Here is a 22,873-nt window from a genome sequence, read left to right as displayed (position 1 = left end):
ACATTCCAATAGCTTTACTACTCCTCCAATATCCTCTTTCATTTTGCTCTTTGCTGGAGATATTTGCCCCATTAATGAAGTAGAGTTACCCATTACCAAGCACCCTCCACGTGCCTGCTATACATGTACGTCTAGACAGCAATTGCCATGGTACAGTTGCCAACCCTCCAGGATTGGCCTGGAGTCTCCAGGAATTGAAGATCACTGGCCTCACTGCTGGGTGCAATCCTGGAGGAAAATCAATGGGACCGATTGATTTTTTTTCCAAATTTTCTTGAACCAGATATAAAAAATATTGAAAATGGGAGTAAAAAAGTTGTTTGGCTGACAGTCAAGCGTCATCCAATTGGCTAATGAGTCTTTTTGCTTTCCAACTGGCATAGGAAGGCAGTGTGTCACCAGGATGGATGTGTTGGCTGACTAATAGCTGGAGTAGGGGGTAAGTCACGTGATGAAACTTCCAGGAATACATTTAATCACAGTTGGCAACCCTAAGCCACGGCCAACTAATTTGTCAACACTAGCAAGCTGATAGCAGGTGTTCTGAGGCCATTGGAACACAAGGTAGTTTATTTACATTTATACAGCACCTTTCACATCCCAAAGTGCTATGAAGCCAAATGAAATGTTTTTGAAGTGTAGTAACTGCTGGGATGTAGGAAACACAGCAGCTAATTTGTAGTAATGTCACTGGACCAGTAATCCAGAGACCCAGACACGTGGGGACACAGGTTCAAATCCCATCATGGCTGATGGGATTTAAATTGAATAATAAATATGGAATATAAAGCTAGTAATAGTGACCATATCATCAATTGTCATAAAAACCCATCAGCTTCATTAATGTCCTTTAGAGATGGAAATCTGCCATCCTTACCCAGTCTGGTCTACATGTGGCTCTGGACCACATCAATGTGGTTGACTCTTAACTGCCCTCTGAAATGGCCTAGCAAGCCATTCAGTTCAAGGGCAATGGGCAACAAATGCTGGCCTTGCCAGCAATGCCCACATCCCATGGAAGAAAAAATTTTAAAAACACAGCAAGCTCCCACAATCAGCACTATGATAATGACCAGGTCATCTGATTTTTAGTGATAAAAATCAAAAAAATGCGGACACTGGAAATCCAAAACAAAAACAGGATTACCTGGAAAAACTCAGCAGGTCTGGCAGCATCAGCGGAGAAGAATAGAGTTGACGTTTCAAGTCCTCATGACCCTTCAACAGAAAAAGTAGACCCTGGTTTCACTCCTAAATGGCCCAACTCTAACTTTTAGATTGGGCCTTTGTTCTGGATTCCCTCAAGAGAGGAGATAATTTCTCACTATTTACCCTTAATCGTCTAAAGCATCCCGATCCCGCATTCATCCTAGTATCTCCTTAAGTGGCTCAGTGTTAAATTTGGCTCTGTAATGCTCCTGCTTTGGGATGTTTTATTATGGTAATGGTGCTATATAAATACAAGTTGTTGTTGTTGTTGATAATAGCTGGAGTAGGGGGTAAGTCATGTGATGAAACTTCCAGGAATACATTTAATCACAGTTGGCAACCCTAAGCCACGGCCAACTAATTTGTCAACACTAGCAAGCTGATAGCAGGTGTTCTGAGGCCATTGGAACACAAGGTAGTTTATTTACATTTATACATTTATACAGCACCTTTCACATCCCAAAGTGCTATGAAGCCAAATGAGAGAGGCGGCAAAATTTAAGGATGGAATTGCAGAGTTTGGGGTCTGGGTAACTGAAGGCACAGACACCAATGTTGGAGCAATTAAAATTAGTAATGCTCATGAGACCAGAATTAGAGGAGCACAGATATCTCGGAGGATTCTGGGGCCGGAGGAGATTACAGATATAGAGTGGAGTGAGGCCATGTAGGGATCTGAAACCAAGGATGAGAATTTTAAAAGCAAGGCATTGCCTAACTGGGAGACATTGTAGGTCAGTGAGGGCAGGGGTAATGGGTAAGTGGGACTTTGTGCAAGTAAGGACACGGGCAGCAGAGTTTTGGATGACCTCAAGGAGGGTAGGACATAGGTGGTCAATCAGGAGCTCATTGGAAGAGTCAAGTCTAGAGATAATAAAGGGATCGATAAGGATTTCAGCAGCGATGAGCTGAGACAGAGATGTAGTCAGGCGATGTTATGGAAGTGAAATAGGTGATCTTAGTATGTGGTCAAAAACTTATGTCGACATCAGATATGACCCTAAGGTTGTAAACAGTCTGGTTCAGCCTCAGATGGTTGCCGGGGAGAGGGTGGAGTCGGTGCCTAGGTTGGGTGAATTAGCACCGTACCCACTCAAAGGCCAGTACTTTCCTTCTAACTGTGCTCTGGAACTGAAGCATAATTTCCTCAATTTTGAATTTCAACCCCATTTTGATTACTTATATATAGCTCACTTTTAGTGACTTACGTACTTGGACACCCAAATTTCTTTGCTCCTCTTCAATTATTAGTCTCTTGGAATAAAGAACATATTCCACTCTGACTTTACTGTATCCAAGGTGGATGTCCTCACACTTCCCCATATACAATTCCAAATGTTAGCTTTGCCTACTGATGTAGTTTATTCCTGCCCCTTTAGTAGCTTACTGCTCCCACCTACACAACTTACTGTGCCTCCTATTTTAATATCACCTGCAAGCTTGGATATACAACACCTATTCTTTCATCCAAGTCATGAATATACCTGGTGAAAAGTCCCAGTTAAGATCCTTTGGAAAAACCATTCCAGCCAATCAGGCTACCTTCCCTACTTTACCTTCTATCACCCAACCTGACACCAACCCACGTCTGAGGTTACCTTCCCTTTCCCCCTCCCTCTTTCCACTCTCCTCTTCCTCCAACCCTTCCCTCTGCATCCTTCATTGCTCCATTGCATTCCTCCTCTCCTTCCACAACCCCTTTCTCCCCCTTCGCCTTTGCCCTTCCCACAGTTATTGTTGTGGAAATGATTGCCGGTTAATGTGCTGACTCATCAGATATGACCCTTGTTCATGATAGTCAGCTGTGGCACTCTCACCTCTGGGGTCTCGGAGTTCAAATCCCACTCCAGGACTTGAGCACAAAAATCAAGGCTGACCCTCCAGCAGCTGCTGTATTTTGGATGAGATGTTAAACCGAGGACCTGTCTGCCCTATCTGGTGAACATAAAAGATCCCATGGCACTATTCAAAGAACAGCAGGGGAACTGGTGACCTGGAATTCATATTTATCCCTCAATAAACATCACAAAAAAACAGATTATGCAGATATGATCACTGGTGATTGTGGAAGCTTGCTGTGTGTAGACTGGTTGCCGCATTGCTTACATTACAACACTGAATACATTTCAAAAGTGCCCATTGAGTGTAAAGTGCTTTGAATCACTCATTGGTCATGGAAGTTGCTACATAAAAGCAAGTCTTTCTTTTTCACCCAGCTTGAGTTGTTTGCTTTATCTCCAGCGTCTACACATTGTTGGTCTTCACCGTCAGTTGTGCATTTTCTGCCCCATTGGTTGACTCAGTTAAGGTCCATCTCCTACCTGGGGTTATCCCAGGAGGCTATTCACCCCCTCCCCCTGAAGAAGGAGCCTCTAAATGCTCTGCGAAAAGCCCAGATGATGCCAGCTGAACAAGACCTGCCCCCAAATTCAGGCAAAACCTTCTAAGGTTGAATACACAGTTGATTTTCCTTAACGCATGGGTATCTCTGGGAAAACAGATGGGCAGATAAGTGGCAGATGGAATTTAACCCTGAAAAGTGTGAGGTGATACATTTTGGAAGGAGTAACTTGACAAGGAAGTATTCAATAAACGGCATGACACTAGGAAGTTCTGAGGAACAAAGGGACATTAGCGTGTGTGTCCATAGATCTTTGAAGGCAGAGGGGCATGTTAGTGGGATGGTGAAAAAGGCATATGGGACACTTGCCTTTATCAATCGCGGCATAGATTACAAAAGTAGAGAGGTCATGTTGGAGTTGTATAGAATCTTGGTGAAGCCACAGCTGGAGTACTGTGTGCAGTTCTGGTCCCCACATTATAGGAAGGATATGATTGCACTGGAGAGTGTGCAGAGGAGATTCACCAGGATGTTGCCTGGGATGAAACATTTAAGTTATGAAGAAAGGTTGGATAGACTTGGGTTGTTTTCATTGGAGCAGAGAAGACTGAGGGGTGACTTGATTGAAATGTACAAGATTATGAGGGGCATGGACAGGGTGGATAGGGAGCAGCTGTTCCCCTTAGTTGAAGGGTCAGTCACAAGGGGCATAAGTTCAAGGTGAAGGGCAGGAAGTTTAGGGGGAATGTGAGGAAAAAACTTTTTTCCCAGAGGGTGGTGACGGTCTGGAATGTACTGCCTGGGAGGGTGGTGGAGGCAGGTTGCCTCATATCCCTTAAAAAGTACCTGGATGAGCACTTGGCATGCCATAACATTCAAGGCTATGGGCCAAGTGCTGGCAAATGGGATTAGGTAGGTAGGTCAGATGTTTCTCACGTGTTGGTGCAGACTCGATGGGCCGAAGGGCCTCTTCTGCACTGTGAGATTCTGTGATTCTGTGAAAACAATCTCATTCAAATCCCTTAGGGAACCAGCCAGAAGCTCCAGAAATGAGACACCAAGAACCAGGGCTGCCTTCCATTTCTCACTATGCAATACCTAACTCAGCTGGAAGTATAACTCTGGTTTCTGAGAGGTAACCAGAGTATTTTCCCCTTACAGGTCTCTTTCCCCTGCCAACTCCCACAAAGACCATAGGGGCATTGCAGCAAAGATCATCTTACAAATAAGGGTAGCCGCAAGAGCCACAGCAATACAATTTAAGTTACGTTGTTTTTTAAGTATCTAACTTTCACTTTTCCTGTTTAGTTTTGGGGTTTTAAAAAAAATAAATGTCATACTGAGCAATTTTGTGTGCTTTACAAATTTAGCAGCCAACGCAAATAGCCTCCAATTGGCTCACGACATATTAAATATAGACATTTTTCTAGCTTTCATGTAATGTTGCACACACACTAAAAATACATTTTAGAAATGACGTCAAGTCTATGGAGAGTGTGCAGAGGTGATTTGGTGGAATTATACCAGGAATGAGGGAGAGAACAGATTGGAGAATATGGGGTTGTTCTCCTTGGAACAGGGGAGGACAAGGAGAGAATTTGAAGGGTCTTGATGGAGTTGTTAGGAAGACACTGTTTCCACTTACGGGGGCAGGGGATGGGCAGAATGCGGTGACAGGGCACCAATTTATGATAATTGGCAAAATAATTCAGGGAGTGGATAGGGAGCTTTTATTTTCATGCACCATTCTGTTTTCATCTGGGATACTACTGCCTGTAAGGGCGATGGAAACAGATTCATTAGTAACTTTCAAAAGGGAATTGGATAAAAACTTCTAAAGGAAAATCTCGTAGGGCAAAAGGGAACAGACAGAGGAATATGGGACTAATCAGAAAGACCTTTTCCAAGGCACTTCACAGGCGAGCTATCAGACAAAAATTAACACCAGATCATATGAGTTTTTTTTTTATTCTTGCATGGGATGTAGGTGTCACTGGCTAGGCCAGCATTTGTTGCCCATCTCTAATTGCCCTTGAACTGAGCAGCTTGCTAGGGTATCTCAGAGGGCAGTTAAGAGTTATTGCTGAGGGTCACATGTAGACCAGACCAGGTAAGAACAGCAGATTTCCTTCCCTAAAGGACATTAGTGAACCAGATGGGTTTTTATGACAATTAATGTCATGGTCACCATTACTGAGACTAACTTTGTATCACAGATTTATTAATTGAATTTAAATGCCACCAGCTGCCATAGTGGGATTGGAATCTGTATCCCCAGAGCATTGGCCCAGGCTGCTGGATAACTAGCCCAGTGACATTACCATTACAACACCACCTCTATCAGGACAGATGAGCAGATTTTAAGGAGCATCTTAAAAGAGGGGAAAATGGTTGAGAGTTTGAAAGGTTTAGGGACAGAATTCCAGAGCTTAGAGCCTAAGCAGCTGAAGACATCACTTTAAGGGAAAAGAAAGTTGGGAATGAGCAACTGGAAGAATGCAGAGGTCTTGGAGGGTTACAGGACTTGAGGAGGTTACAGAGGTAGAAAGTGCCAATGCCATGTGTTGTAAGATGGCCGAGTTGTACTTTAATGATAGAGTTGACCTGCAGACACTTCTTGGGTGGAAACATTAAGTTTATTTACAACATGCTCAGCAGCAACTACAAGTGTGCTTTCAACTTCAACTCTAGCACAACACTGACTGCTACTCTCCTATTGGTTACTACAGATCATGTGAACTGTACTAACAAGTATTATTCTTAAAGGTACATTACACTAAATGAAACCATAATAACTACAGTCCTCCCCCTTTAACCAGCTATACATATTATATTTACACATATATATTTTTCAAGACGACTGGGTAAGGAATTTACAAGTTCAGTCTTTCAGGTGGTTTCCTGGTACGTGTGGAACGTTGCAGCTCCACAACTTCAGATTCTTTGTCAGGAAACTCTTTTTCCAGTGTTGATCTGGCCTTCCATCTCCACATGGTAAGATAGAGGTCCAGTCTTCGCACTTATTTGACCCTGTAACCATTTTGGTCCTTCCCCAAAGTTTTTCATGTATACCAGCTCTCCCATGGTAAATTTCCTCTCATGACTATGCCAGTCGTGTCTGGTTTTCTGGCTTCTCTGACTCTTTTCCACCTCTCCCTCTAAATACAGCATTATTAAGCGCAATCTCATCCTGAGACAACGTTTCAGCATAACTCTGCAGGTGTGACACCTATTGTTGTATGAGGGGTGGTCCTGTAATGAAAAAGAAAGCGTGCTAGTTGGTTGCCAAGGAGTTGCCAATTAGCTTTTTCATGCCTGCCTTGAACATTTGAACTGTCCTTTCGGCCAGTCCGTTTGAGGAAGGGTGGTACGGTGCAGTTTTCACATGAATGATACCATTGAGGTTGATAAACCGTTGAAACTCAGTGCTCTTAAATGTCGTGCCGTTATCAGAAACAACTACATCTGGTATTCTGTGAATGGCAAAACTATAACATAGTTTCTCAATTATAGCGCCCAATGTTGGTGACTTCACCTCATATATGTCCACACCAATGGGTGTAATAGAGCTGTCACTGGCAACTTTTGCAATTGCTGACATTGCACACAGTGCTTTACTAAGCTCTCTATTTCACCACCCATCCCAGGCCACCAAAGATGGCTGCGTGCCGTGGTCTTCTTTCAGGAAATTCCTGGATGGGCACTGTGTAGTTCTATTAAAAGTGGCTCCCTTCCCTTTGGAGGAACAATCACTCATGCTCCCCATAATAAGATGCCATCCTGGCTGGTTATTTCATATCTTCGGTTGAAGTACAGTTTCATTTCATTAGGTACAGTCTCCTGTGACCAATCATGTAGCACTTGATCTCGTACTTGAGATAGGACTGGGTCCCGACTTGTCCAGTCTCTGACCTGTCGAGCACAAACTGGTGAGGAATCTAAGAAATTTAACAGTAAAACAAGTTCCTGTGTAACTGGGATGTGCTTATCATTTTCTTGTAAAAGTAAACTAAGGGCTCAGCATTTGCAATTTGATTGCCAGGTCTATGAACGAAAGTGTATTCATGTGCTGCCAGAATTAAAGCCCATCGTTGTATTCTTGCTGAGGCTATGGGTGGTATAGCCTTGTCCTCACTAAACAATCCTAGCAATGGTTTGTGGTCTGAAATGATTGTAAAATGGCGACCGTGTACATACTGGTGAAATTTCTTGACACCAGAGATGATGGACAGGCCTTCTTTTTCTATCTGCGAGTGTCCCTTTTCTAATGTGATGAGCGTTCTTGATACGTAGCCTATTGGCTGTTCCATGCCATCGCCCATCCAATGAGAGTGCGCTGCTCCCACTCCGTAGGGACATGCATCACATGTCAGCACTAATTATTTCGTTTGGTTATAATGCAGTAATAGATTGGACGAGCACAACAATTGTTTCACCTTTATGAAAGCTTCATTCTGGGGCATCTCCCAAGACCAAAGCTGGTTCTTTTTGAATAGTGAATGCAGGGGGGCCAGCACTGCAGACAAATTAGGTAAGAATCACCCATAATATCTGATCATTCCTCGGAATGATTTGAACTCTGAGGCGTTCTTCTGGCTTTCACTTTCTCCTCAACTGGGTGGAGGGCCTGTGAATATACCTGGTTACCCAAATAGATTACCTCCCTCATTTGGAACATGCACTTGTTTTGGACGCACTCCAGCTTGCAAGAAACGTTTTAAGACTTCTTCTGGAGTTTGCCAAATGCTCTTTTTCAGTGAATCCTGTCACCAATACATCGTCTAAATAGACTATAACCTGGGGCAGTCCCTGCAGTAAGCTTTCCATTGTTTTCTGAAAGATGGCACAAGCTGAGGAAACACTGAAAGGCAAACATGCATATTCCTACAACCCTTTGTGGGTATTAATAGTGACAATTCCCAGGGGGCATTATCCAACTCCAGTTGTTGATAAGCACGACTCATGTCAAGCTTTGTTCCTCCTGGCATACAGATCTTCGATTTTTTGGAATGGGGTGCCTGTCTAGCTTAGCTACTTTATTAACCGTCAGTTTGTAGCCTCCACAAATTCGGACGCTTTGGTCGGGCTTAAGGACGAGGACGATGGGTGCTGCCCATTCTGAGAACTGAACAGGTTGTATAATGCCCAGTTTCTCAAGTCTGTTCAGTTCAGTGTCGACTTTCTCTCACAGGGCATACGGCACCGGTCTCGCCTTCATGAAGCGAGGGGTTGCTTCCGGATCCACACAACCCTTGGCCTACAGACCCTGGATTTTCCCCAGTTCGTGCTTACAGACAATGGTATACTTTCTAAGCAGCTCTGGTAGCTCACTTGCTCTCAACTGGAAAATTTCAGCCGATTCTAACTTAATCTCCTTTAACAATTTCACCCCAGGAGGCTTGCCCCTTCACCTGCTATCACCATCAAGGGTAGCTTTGCCAATTGGCTTCCATAATGGACAGTTGCTCTGCTTATGCCTTTTACTTGAATGTCTTCACCTGTATATGTTTTTAGCTTGGCAACTGTTTATTTTAAGCTTATTTGATGTTCACCATTATTTATGTATCTGAAGGTATATTCCCAACTTACTCTAGTGGAAGCTCCTGTGTCCACTTCCATTTTAACAGGTTTGCCATTTACTTTCACTATGACAAATATTGGTTCTGTCTTTCCAACTTTCAGATTAAACAACGAGTAAATGTCTGAATTTGTTGTTTCTGGCTCTTCTACATTGCACATTTCATTGGGCTTCTTCTGTTGTTTACAAGCCAACTTGAATCTTTCCTTGCACTGCCTCAGTATATGTCCATTTCTGTGACAATAGTAGCATTAGGTTAGCCAAACTCTAAAAGGCTGCTTGTTTCTACCTCTGTTAAAATTATTCTTTGATTTCACTGCTAAGTTATTTTTCTTTATTTTTCGGGTAGCAGAGGCTGTTTCCCATTTCTCAGCAGTCTTGCTTTTTCACGCCACGTTCGACTGGGGTTTCCCACCTGATGTGGAGGATGGCACCATTTTGCACACCCTGTATTGCTTATGAACCTCTTACTGCACTTTCCATGGCCAGTGCTATCTCTAGCCTCCTTGAAATCCAGATTCACTTCGGACAATAATCTTTTTTGAACAGTGTCCTCTTTCATACCATACACTAAATGATCTCTGAGCATATAATTCAGAGTCATACTGAACTTACAATGTTCCGTTAGCTGCTTCAAATTTGCCACATAGCATGCAATTGTCTCACCCGGGGTTCTATTTTGCAAATTAAAGCTGAACTTCTGCATCATGGCTAGGGGCTTTGGTTGAAAGTGATCCTTCACAAGGTCCACCAATTTATCGAAATCCTTTGAATCTGGGGCACTGGGTGCCATCAAACTTTGAATCAACCCGTAGGTTTTACTCCCACAAGTGCTCAAGAGGATCGCTCGCCTTTTCTCTTCCTCCGTAATCTCATTCGCTTGAAAAAAGAACATGAGGTATTCTATGTATTGAGATCAATTCTCCCAAATTGTGCCAATTTGAGAGGGGATAACTTCTTCAATTCTAACGGAGCTTGCTACTTACAATCACTAGGTGAGGTACGGTGCCGATTTCTTTTTAACTTGATTTCTTCTGTTCAATCCTGTTTTATCCTTGTCATCACTTTGCTGTAGGGTGGCTGAGTTATGCTTTTAATGATTGAGTTGATCTGCAAACACTTCTTGGGTGGAAACATTAAATTTACTTACAAGGCACTCAACAGCAATTATATGTATGCTTTCAACTCCAACTCTATCTCAACACTGCCTGCTTAGGTAGCCTGCGCTACTCTCCTATTGGTTACTACAGATCATGTGATCCTGCCTAACATGTATTATTCTTAAAGGATATTACAAGCTAAATAAAACCATAATTACTACACCATGGAGGAATTTGAACACATGGCAGCACTGAAGCAGCAGTTTAGATGATGTATTCACGAGGTTAGAACAGATAATGATGGAAAGACTAAGCAGGTCTGGCAGCATCTGTGGAGTGGGAAGCAGAGTTAATGTTTTGAGGAGGGAAGAAGGGACATACCGACTCAAAATGTTAATTCTGTTTTTCCCTCCACAGATGCTGCCAAACCTGCTGACTTTTTCCAGCACTTTCTGTTTCTATTTCAGATCTCCAGCATCCGCAGTATTGTGCTTTTATTTTACATGTTCATGACTTTGAAGTAGCAACTCAAATTGACATCCTTCTGCCTGGCAGGTGAGAGGGCTACAGTTAATGAGTCAAGGCTGACACTCAGACAGAATACATATTTTAGACACCTGACTGAAGTAAAACAACAGGCACAAGGACAGTTACAACACTGACAACTAGTGACAGTGGGAATTCAGCTGTTGTGTTCAGGGCATGCAGACAAATGTCTTGTAATCCTAAATGTAAGGATTTTAGAATAAAGCTTTGAAGACAAATTTTGATATTAAAGGGACATTCCTTTGGTTTGGAGGAGTCTAGGGGTGGGGAGGGGTAGAGTTCTGTGTTTTTCCAATTCTGACATCGCCAATTTTCATTGCCCAACATTGTCAACTGTGCCATCAGCTACCTGAATTCCCCCCCCAAACCTCTGCACCACTTTTTTTCCTTTAAGACACTCCTTACAACCTACCTCCATGATCAATCCTTTATTCATGCATCCTAATGGCTCCATGTGGCTCAATGTCGAATTTTGTTTGATTACACCCCTGTGAAGGATGCTGAGATATTGCACCCTGTTAAAGGAGCTATACAAATGCAAGTTGGTGTTGGTATAACATTTCCACTGCTAACATTGTCATACTTTGTTGGTTTTACGACTGTTCTTAACCTCTTTAAGGGTTCTTTGAACTCCTGATTGAAGTAAAAAGCAATAATTGACTTAAGGTTTAAAATTGCAGCATGATCTGCAGTACAATCTCATCTTCCAGCCTCTATTGGAGCAGTCTGGGTCAAACTGGTTGTTTAATTGATGCACAGTCAGTTGCTGAGGGAACATCTCAAAATTGCAGATTGCAGCTGATATGAAATACTGGCAGGAATGGCAAAATCTTTTTAACACTGCAATGGAAATAATTTAACAAAGTCAGAAAGACATGTAAACAGGAATAGCCATGGCAAAAAGAATCATCTTGGGTACCAAATAAAGGCTAGTACAAGCAGATAACCAGAGTATTGCATCATAGCTCAGAAACAGACCACTTGGCCCACAGGTCTATATTGTGATTATGCTTTGCACAAGCCTCCTTCTACTCTACTCCATCTAACCTTATCTGCATAATCTCTTGTTCCTTTCTCCCTCATGTGTTTATCTAGCTTCTCCTTGTATGGATCTACATTATTCACCTCAACTCCCTCTGTAACAACACCCACACCACATGGACTGTAGCGGTTCAGGAAGGCAGTTCACCACAAACTTCTCAAGGGCAATTGCAGATGGGAAATAACTGTTGGCCTTGCCACCAATGCTCACATCTCATGAATGAATGCTTCATATGGTCTGAGCTCACTCTCTGGACAAAGAAGTTTCTCCTGAATTCCCTAGTAGATTTTATTAGTGACTATATTCGCGTTTTGGACTCCATTAAAAGTGGAAATATCTTCTCCACATTTACCCTATCTTTCATCTTTCATATTCTTAAAAACTTCCATCAGATCACCCTCGATCTTTCCTTTTCTAGAGAAAAGAGCCTCAGCCTGTTCAATCTTTCCTGATAGATATTGTTCTGACATGTTCCTTCTGTCTATGGACTCTAGGCAAGGTACTTGGTTAGCAGAGAGACTGCAGTCATACTCTGGTATCTGCTTAACACTTGTTTATTTGCTCCATCTAAGCAGGTTACAGAGTAGGCATGTTGCTCCTTGGCACAGTGTTCCAACCTCTCTGTCTCTCTCTCAAGAGTGTCTAACTCATGACTGACTGACCTCAGTCAGTCATCGTCATCTACGTCATACATTAGTATATCTCATCTGTAACCCAATCTCTCAGTTCTGGTGTCATTCTTGTAAATCTTTGTTGCACCTTCTCCAGAGCTTCCATATCCTTGTTTTATAAAATGGAGGCCAGGACAATGCACAGTGTGGTCTATCCAAGGTTCTATATAGGCTTCACATAACTTCCTTGTTTTTCAATTCTATTTATCTTGAAATGAAGCCTGGTGTTTTGCTTGTGAAACAGTTATCAGTGCATTCCAGCAACCTGAGCCAGCCATGGAGGCCTTGCCTGAAGTAGGACGTTCCTGCATAATGTTTGCAGTGCCACACGCTAAGCTGGAAGCAAATCCCACAAACAAATACAAGTTTTTCACATAATGGCCTGAATTTTCCCATTGGTGATTTGGGGGCGGGGCCCGCTCGCCGACCCGAAAATGATGCGGGATGACATTAGGGGGATCCCCTGACATCATCCCGGTCCATTTAAATCTTTAGGAAGGCGGGCGGACTGCGAAATCAACTGTCCGCCTGCCGACCTGTCAATGGACATTTGAGGCCATTGACAGGATAATTAAGATAATTAAAGATGGGCCTGTCCAACCTTAAGGCTGGCGGGCAGACCAGGAGCCCCAGCAGGCTTCTGATAATACATGAAACCTCATCCACCGGCAGGATGAGGTTTCATGTCAGTTTTTAAAAACTTTAATAAAGTTTCTGTGCTTCTTATTAACATGTCCCATCTCGTGTAACATTGTCACATGAGGGGGACATGTTAATAACTTTTTAATTTTTCTATTTTTAAAGTTTTTTAAACTGTCAGTAATCTCCCTGAGACAGCACTTAGCCTCAGGGAGAAGTGCGATCTTTTGCGCGCAAGCATGAAAAGACGCACTTTGACAGTTGGGGAATCCCTCCACCACCGCCCCCCCCCCCCACATCCCCGCACAGGAAGCACATAGCTCTTCCCGTCAGGCAGCTCGCCCACTTAAAATGGCGGCGAGCCCCGTTTCAGCAGCGGGGGTCGGTTGTCCACCCACCGCCGAGCCGGTGGGGCCCACTCACCAACCTAGGGCAAAATTCCTCCCAATAAGTTACGACTCCTAAGTCGAATACAGGCCACTTTGTTAAAGAGGGAGGGGGAAGAAGACAGGACTCTCTGTGTACTTAACACTCATGGGACGTTGTCCACAGGAAGCTGATGTCATACTGACAGAGGGACAGCTTTGGTGCCATTATAATAGACTTCCTCAACGGAAAATCAAAATTGCTGGCTAATCAAGCTGTGGCTCGGTTGGCAGCACTCCCACCTCAGTCAGAAGGTTATGGGGTCAAGCCCCACTCCAGAGACCAAAGCACATAATCCAGGCTAACGCTCCAGTGCAACACTAGAGGTACTGCACTGTGTGTTCACAGACTGATGTAAAAGATCTCATACCACTGTTCTGAAGAAGAATGAGGGAGTTCTCCTCTGGTCTGCTGGCCAATACTTTACCCCTCATCCAACATCACAGGAGCAGATTGTCTGGTCACTTTCCCATTGCTGAGTGTGGGGCTTTGCTGTGTGCTAATTAGCTTCTGCATTTCTACAGTGCCTACACTTCTGAAAGTGTTTCATCATCAGCTGTAAAGCACTTTGGGATGTCCTGAGGTTGTGAAAGGTGCTATAAAGATGCAAGTCTTCCTTTCTAACACCAGATGCAGGCAGAGTGCCAAACATCCTGATTTTATGGCTCGACATACAGGTTAGAGTGACATTTCCTTGGCAATTATTTCAGTGGTTCCTCACCGAATAAAGTCATTTGTTTCACTTATGCGTCAACTTAGACCACAGCTGGAGTTCTATGTTCAATTCTGCACACCACATCTTAGGAAGTGTCTATTGGCCATGGAGAAGAATGCAGCATAGATTTCCGAGAATGATACCTGGGATACAAGGATTAAGTTACGAGGAGAGGTTACACATGCTAGGCTTGTATTCCCTGAAATTGCAAAGGTTAGGGGGTGATTTGATTGAAGTTTCCAAAATGTTAAGGGGAACTGATAGGCTAGAAATAGAGGATCTATTTCCACTGATTGGGGAGTCTAAGACAAGGGGGCATAGTCTAAAAATGAGAGTTCGACCATTCAAGAGTGAAGTTAGGAAACACTTCTACACACAAAGGGTGAGAAGTTTGGAACTCCTTTCCGCAAACAGCAGTTGATTGGCAAGGCCAATTGTTAATTTTAACTCTAATTGATTGGTTCCTGTTAAGCAAAGTTTTTAAGGAATATGGGGGGGGTGGGGGGGGTGGTGGGGGTGGGGGGTGCGGGGTGGTACAGGTGTGCAGAGATACGTCATAAGTCAATCATGATCCTGTTCAATGTTGGAACATGCTCGAGGGGGCTAAATGGCCTCCTGCAGTTCCTATCTGCAGAAAAGCAATATGCAGTAGTGTTGTCACTGAGGAAGCATGTGAAGAGTGGTTGAAACATAAAATGGTTTTAATAATGATTTTACGGTGTAGGAATTCTGACAGGCATTTCCTGCATCTGTGTAACTATTATGTCTGAACAAGCAAGGAATCGTGGGTTACTGACTGGACACCAGTGATATCATGTCTTGTACTGTGAGACGCCCATGCTCTCCTGTCTATCACTGCCAGTCACCATCCTCTTCTGAATCATAGCACTGCTCTACAGAGTGTTAATATAGTGATACTAGTGCAGTGACAATCAGCCTAACAGTGCCTCCATTTTATAGTTATCATTGTTATGTTCCAGTATCTCCGCACCTCACCCCTTCCGATCTCTGTAAACCCCCCACCCCCAAACCTCCATGGTCTCTTGTGTCCATCCCCAATTTCCATCACTCCATCATCGGTGGACATTCCTTCAACTGTCTAGGCCCTTGGAGTCATTGCAACATAAAAGAAGGCCATTTGGCCCATCAAGCTCATGTCAGCTCTCTGAAGAGCAATCCAGTCAGTCTCATTCCTCCACTCTAGCCCCATAGCCCTGCAAGGTTACTTCCCTCAAGTGCTCAAGCAATTTCCTCTTGAAATCATTTGGTCATCTCCTCATCTGTGTATATATTTTAAAACCAATCCTAACTGTCCCACTTCAACCACCCTCATAGGTAGCGAGTTCCAGGTCACTACGACATGCTGTGTAAAATAAGTTCTTCCTCACACCTCCCCCCACTGCATCTCTTACCCAAAACCTTAAATTTGTGGCCCCCAGGCCCTTGTACCATCAGCTAATGGGAACAGCCCTGGAATTCCCTGCATAAATCTCTCTGTATCTCTTCCTCACCCTTATCCTTTAAGACATTGCTTAAAACCAGCCTCTTTGGCCAAACATTTGGTCACCAGTCCTAATGTCTCCTTCTTTGAATTGTGCCAATTTTTGTCCGCTTATACTCCAGTGAAGTGTTTGAATCTTGCACTACATTAGAGGCACTATATAAATGCATGTATAAAGCTTCTGAAGTCACAAGTCCCAAAGTTCATCATTCAATTTTTGAAGTGCGATGGCAATTTGTTATGTGGCAACCATTCCCATGATCAAAGTCCCAGAAAGTAAGAAAGACCTGATCGGTGCCGTTGACTGAGGGATGAATGTTGGCCAGGACACCAGGCAAACTCCCTGCTTTACTTCAAAAGTTCCAAGAATTCTTCAGTACCCATTTGGACATACAGAGTTGGGTTTCTTTGAACATGATGAGTAGAATAGCCTTCTTCTAAACCATAAATCTTTCTCCTAAAATATGACAGCTTTCACTTGTCTGCTCGCTCTCATATTTCTGACAACATGGGCAAGCCAAGGCTCAGCAATCACACTCTTGCCTCTGAGCCAAAAAAATCTTGGATTTTGGACGTCACCAGTGCAGTACTGAGGGACTGCACCATTAACTTGAGGCTCCCCCCGACCTCTCAGAACAATGTAACAGATCTCATTGTGCTATGTTGAAGGAGAACAGGGAGTTCTGGGTGTCCTGGCCAATGTTTGTACAAATTAGATACTACATTTCCTGAATTGCAACAGTGACTGGGCTGGGATTTTCCAGTCCCTCCAGCAGCAACAGACATCATAACAGGCAGGACAAGGTAATTTAGGGCAGATTTTCTTCCCTAAAGGCATTGATGAACTTAATGTGCATTTCTGACAATGGTTTCATGATCATCAGACTTTAAATTCAAGATTGTTATTGAATGGGAATTTCACCAAATGCCATGAAAGGATTTGAACCCCAGTCCCCAGTACATTACCCTGGGTCTGTGGAGTACTAGTCCAGTGACAACAGCACTACACCACTGCCTACTTGCCCATGAAGAGGGGTGGGGAGTTACTTAAGGGGTGTGAAGGGGATGGCAACCTTGCAAAGGAAACCTTGGCCGCAAGGGGTTTTCATTCAGCATTGGGCAGTGTGTAACTGAGTCTGGCAAGCCAGATAGTGCCTGCTGTTCACACTATGAACTAGACTGAGACAGGGGCAGACACTTTAGACACCACCGCCTGTGCTGGGGAGAGGAAGTGCAGCATCAAGTGTTGGCTTGGTTGCAGTCAGTTTGGTATTTTTGATATACATAATAAAGAGTGTCGCAAGTCTGGCAATGTGGTTTCACAAAAGCAACAGCAACTCATATTTATCTAGCATTTTAACAGGATGAAACATCCCAAGGCACTTTACAAGAGCATTATAAAACAAGGTATGACACTGAGCCAGATAAGGAGATATTACTTCAAAATCTTGGTCAAATAGGTAGTTTTCAAAAAGTGGCTTAAAGGAGAAAAGCAAATAAGTGAGGTGGACGTGTGTACGGAGGGAATCCCAGAGCTTGGAGCCGAGGCAACTGTAGGCACAACACCAATGGTGGAGCGATTATGGATGGGAATGTGCAAGAGGCCAGAATTCGAGAAATGCAGATATCTTAGAGGGTTGTGAAATTGGAGCAGATTACAGAGATAGGGAGGGACGAGGCCATAGAGGAATTTGAAAACAAGGATAAGAATTTGAAAATCTAGGTGTTCACACAGGAGAGAGGTCATATTTGTGCAAATTTGTCGATCGGAACCCTTTTCTGCAGTTGACCAAGCTCTCAGCCTCCATCATCCCTCACATGGAGCAGAATGTAATGCTGTCCCCCCTCATCCCACCTCCAGTGGTGATTTCCAAGGCGCAGGAGGGGCCATTTGATCAGTTAGCAGGATGTGGGGTAGGGACCCTGCCGCCTCATCACCTCCTCCTGATTAAGTTCAGAGCGGGAAGACTTGTCCAATTGATGCCCACTTAAGAGCCTCATCCCACCACCGCTGGTATTCAACCACCAGTGGATGGGGGACCCGCCATGCGGGGAGTCTAACAAGTGGGCTTGCTTGCGTCCCAGTTGGAGGTGTCCCTCACTTAAAGGAACTCAGCGCCTAATCCTGGGACTACGCGTTGGCAAGGGAGGGGGCCTATTGAGAGCCATCCCACAGCCCTTTCCTTTAACCCCTCCCCTCACCCTCCCTCTGCAACACCACCAGCGATCTCCTCCCCATGACTCCCATCCCGCTGTCACCTACCTTTCTTCAGGGATCCCACGATGAACTCTAGTGAAGGCCCAGGTGTATTATCGGCAGCAGCCAATCTTCCCGATGGCGCTGCCAGTAATGGAGAGCTGAAGGTTTCTGATTGGCTGGCAGCTCTCAGGGGTGAGATTTCCATCCTACTGGGGGAAGTTCTGCAATTAAGTGTGTCCCAGAGCGCCGAGAGCCCCAGCAACAAGGTTCCCATTATCAATCAGGGTGCTTAATTCCCTCCAGGCTCCCAGGGTTAGGGTCAGCAGTGACCCTCATTAAATTCCACGCACGGAAAGACATCCAGGGACAGCAGCGCCATGGACATCTCTCACAACTCTCCCAATTAGAAACACTGGAAGGATCCTAATGGACTGAGAAGTGAATTGAAATAAAGTGGAAATTAAAAGTCAAGTTAAATGAAAGATTCAGTTTGTAAGACACTGAATTAATGTCGGGGGAGGGCAGGATGTATAGTTAGCTGCAAATAGCTCCATAAAACATGGAACTATTGGCAAATGGAAAAGCCAACATTAATCCAGCGGAGACATGAGGCCTGTTGCTGTTTCTGCCAGATATCTGTTCAGATGAAACCCTTTGAGATTTTTTTTTTGTCTGCTGAATCCTTCTGTTTGAAAATAAAAAATATAAATGTGTTCGCAAAAGAATTTGCATGGATCTGTGAGTCTGACCACAGCCATTAATCATTTGGCTAGGCGTATGATGTACCTACACACTCTAATACTTACTTTCGCAATGATCAGCAGCACACAACATTCAGAAGTGTCTGAGGCTTTGAGCCAAATACCTCACATTCCCTCCCCACCCCCTTCCAATTTCTCCTCTTCTCCTTTTGTGGTGCTGCCACTGCCTGGCCTGTAAGAAATGAAAGAAAGATTTGCATTTAGATCATGTTTTACACAACCCCAGGACATCCCCAGGCACTTCACTGTCAATTAAGTACTTTTTTTCTTTAAATTGTAGTCACTGTTGTAAGATGGCAGCCAATTTGTGCACGGCAAGATCCCACAAACAGCTATGTAATAATTACTAGATCATCTGCTCTGGTGATGTTGGTTGCAGGATAAATATTGGCCATGGGATCTTTTACATTAACAGAATAAAGCACCTCAGTTTAATATCTTACCCAAAAGACAGCAGCTCTGAGAGTGCAGCGCTCAATCAGTACTGTACAGGGAGTGTCAGTTTGGATTATGCACTCAAATCTCTGGATGCATCAAAGAGCAGGAGAGCTGTCCTAGGTGTCCTGGCCAGAATGACCATACTTCAAAAGTACTTCATTGGCTTTAAAGTGCTATGTAAAAGGTGCTGGATAAATGTAAGTCTTTTTCTCTTAAACAAAAACAGAATTACCTGGAAAAACTCAGCAGGTCTGGCAGCATCGGCGGAGAAGAAAAGAGTTGACGTTTCGAGTCCTCATGACCCTTCGACAGAACTTGAGTTTGAGTCCAAGAAAGAGTTGAAATATAAGCTGGTTTAAGGTGTGTGTGTGGGGGGCGGAGAGATAGAGAGACAGAGAGGTGGAGGGGGGGCGGTGTGGTTGTAGGGACAAACAAGCAGTGATAGAAGCAGATCATCAAAAGATGTCAACGACAATAGAACAATAGAACACATAGGTGTTAAAGTTAAAGTTGGTGATATTATCTAAACGAATGTGCTAATTAAGAATGGATGGTAGGGCACTCAAGGTATAGCTCTAGTGGGTTTTTTTTTTATATAATGGAAATAGGTGGGAAAAGGAAAATCTTTATAATTTATTGGAAAAAAAAAGGAAGGGGGAAACAGAAAGGGGGTGGGGATGGGGGAGGGAGCTGACGACCTAAAGTTGTTGAATTCAATATTCAGTCCGGAAGGCTGTAAAGTCCCTAGTCGGAAGATGAGGTGTTGTTCCTCCAGTTTGCGTTGGGTTTCACTGGAACAATGCAGCAAGCCAAGGACAGACATGTGGGCAAGAGAGCAGGGTGGAGTGTTAAAATGGCAAGCGACAGGGAGGTTTGGGTCATTCTTGCGGACAGACCGCAGGTGTTCTGCAAAGCGGTCGCCCAGTTTACGTTTGGTCTCTCCAATGTAGAGGAGACCACATTGGGAGCAACGAATGCAGTAGACTAAGTTGGGGGAAATGCAAGTGAAATGCTGCTTCACTTGAAAGGAGTGTTTGGGTCCTTGGACGGTGAGGAGAGAGGAAGTGAAGGGGCAGGTGTTGCATCTTTTGCGTGGGCATGGGGTGGTGCCATAGGAGGGGGTTGAGGAGTAGGGGGTGATGGAGGAGTGGACCAGGGTGTCCCGGAGGGAGCGATCCCTATGGAATGCCGATAAGGGGGGTGAATGGAAGATGTGTTTGGTGGTGGCATCATGCTGGAGTTGGCGGAAATGGTGGAGGATGATCCTTTGAATGCGGAGGCTGGTGGGGTGATAAGTGAGGACAAGGGGGACCCTATCATGTTTCTGGGAGGGAGGGGACGGCGTGAGGGCGGATGCGCGGGAGATGGGCCGGACCACAGTTGAGGGCCCTGTCAACGACCGTGGGTGGAAAACCTCGGTTAAGGAAGAAGGAGGACATGTCAGAGGAACTGTTTTTGAATGTAGCATCATCGGAACAGATGCGACGGTGGCGAAGGAACTGAGAGAATGGGATGGAGTCCTTACAGGAAGGGACTTTACAGCCTTCCGGACTGAATATTGAATTCAACAACTTTAGGTCATCAGCTCCCTCCCCCATCCCCACCCCCTTTCTGTTTCCCCCTTCCTTTTTTTTTCCAATAAATTATAAAGATTTTCCTTTTCCCACCTATTTCCATTATAAAAAAAAACCCACTAGAGCTATACCTTGAGTGCCCTACCATCCATTCTTAATTAGCACATTCGTTTAGATAATATCACCAACTTTAACTTTAACACCTATGTGTTCTATTGTTCTATTGTCGTTGACATCTTTTGATGATCTGCTTCTATCACTGCTTGTTTGTCCCTACAACCACACCCCCCCCCACCTCCACCTCTCTGTCTCTCTATCTCTCCGCCCCCAACACACACACCTTAAACCAGCTTATATTTCAACTCTTTCTTGGACTCAAACTCAAGTTCTGTCGAAGGGTCATGAGGACTCGAAACGTCAACTCTTTTCTTGTCCGCCGATGCTGCCAGACCTGCTGAGTTTTTCCAGATAATTCTGTTTTTGTTTTGGACTTCCAGCATCCGCAGTTTTTTTGTTTTTAGTCTTTTTCTCTTCTTGGGTTTAAGCAGCTGGTATAGCGCAGAGCCCATACAAAGTAACTGGTCTCAGATTTGACTTATGATGTGCACAGAGTCATCTGACCTCAGTCAGATGGTGTTTAGGCCATCATAAAGGAGTTCATCAATGTGAAATTCTTGGGACAGTGACAATTATATAATCAGCCAGGGACATTTAGAATTAGAACAGCATGAGCTATTAAACATGGATCCTTTATTATCTCTTCATAGCAGCCTCCTTCTGCTGATACAAGTGTGCTTGGTAGCCTCAAATGCACAAAATGCAATTTTCAATACACTGCACTCATCCTTGGGTGAAGGAGTAGGAAAACTAGCCAGCCTTCTGACTCCAGTGCGCTATCCTATGATTTCCACTGGATAATGCATAAATTTGTTTGGCGGTGGAGGGAAGCGGGGTTGGGGGGGTAGGGGTGGTGGTGGGGGAAGATGGTGGGCACAGCAAGATTAGTATCAATTTTAATGGCTTCACAATTGAATAGTTTACTGACTAAATGGGTTCACAAGTAGAGATTGACCATTCAGCAAGTTCCAAAGAGCACAGAGAGCAAGATTCAGCAAGTGCTGTGAAAGAAGGGGATAACTTGGAGTCAGTGGTCTGAACATATAAATGGTCACTATAAGGTCAGCAGAGGTCACTCCTGCTGGTTCATTGCCACCATCTATATTTGAACTGTTCCTGTCAGCAAAATGGCAACTGAGTAGTAGGCAGTGTTGTCTATTTTATATCTCGGATTTATGCAGAGTTGACACTAGTTTCTATGTGTGTCACAGGTTTTTTTCAGTGTTTTAAAATGTCTGCTCCATGCTTCAGTTCTGGCTTGCAGCTCTTTCTACAGTTTTTATTTTACCTTTCTCTGAGTACACACCCAGGCTTAACCAATCAAGCACAATGAACATCAATGGTAAACAGAATCATGTAATCAAAGACTGATCAATGGAACGCAACAGATAGTAGGAGAGATTTGGTCAACAGATCAGTCACTGCAACAGCAACAACTTGCATTTATATAGTGACTTTAAAATAGCAAAACGTCCCACGGCATTTCACAAGTGCATAATCAAACAAAAAACTGACACCAAGTCTTATAAAGACATATATGGGAAGGTGACCAGAAGTCGGCCAAAGACATAGCATTTCCAGAACTTCTTAAAGGAAAAGAGAGAGGTAGAGGGGTTTAGAAGATGCTGTTTGCCCAATCCATTACCCGATAATGGGAAATCAGAACAGAATGAGTGTCAAAACAGAAGGAAATTATGTGCTTTTCAAAGTGAGAAAGCGCTAGGGTATGGAACACTTGATGTTGACACCAGGCCTTTGGAGTCAGGCATCTTCAAGGGGGCTTTACTTTAAAGTTAGAACTGGGTCATTCAAGGGTGATGTCAGGAAGCATTTCTTCACAAAATCTGGATATCTCTCCCTCAAAGAAGGTTGGGAGTCAATTGAAAACTTCAAAACTAAGATGGATAAATGTTTGATGGTTAAGATATTACAGAATATGCAACCAAGACGGTAAATGGAGTTAAGATACAAATCAGGCATTATGTAACGGCTGTGTCTGACACTAACGGTGGCAC

Source organism: Carcharodon carcharias, chromosome 12 (assembly GCF_017639515.1).
Source record: "Carcharodon carcharias isolate sCarCar2 chromosome 12, sCarCar2.pri, whole genome shotgun sequence".
In the NCBI taxonomy this organism is placed as follows: domain Eukaryota; kingdom Metazoa; phylum Chordata; class Chondrichthyes; order Lamniformes; family Lamnidae; genus Carcharodon; species Carcharodon carcharias.
Note: the sequence above shows the minus strand (reverse complement) of the source record.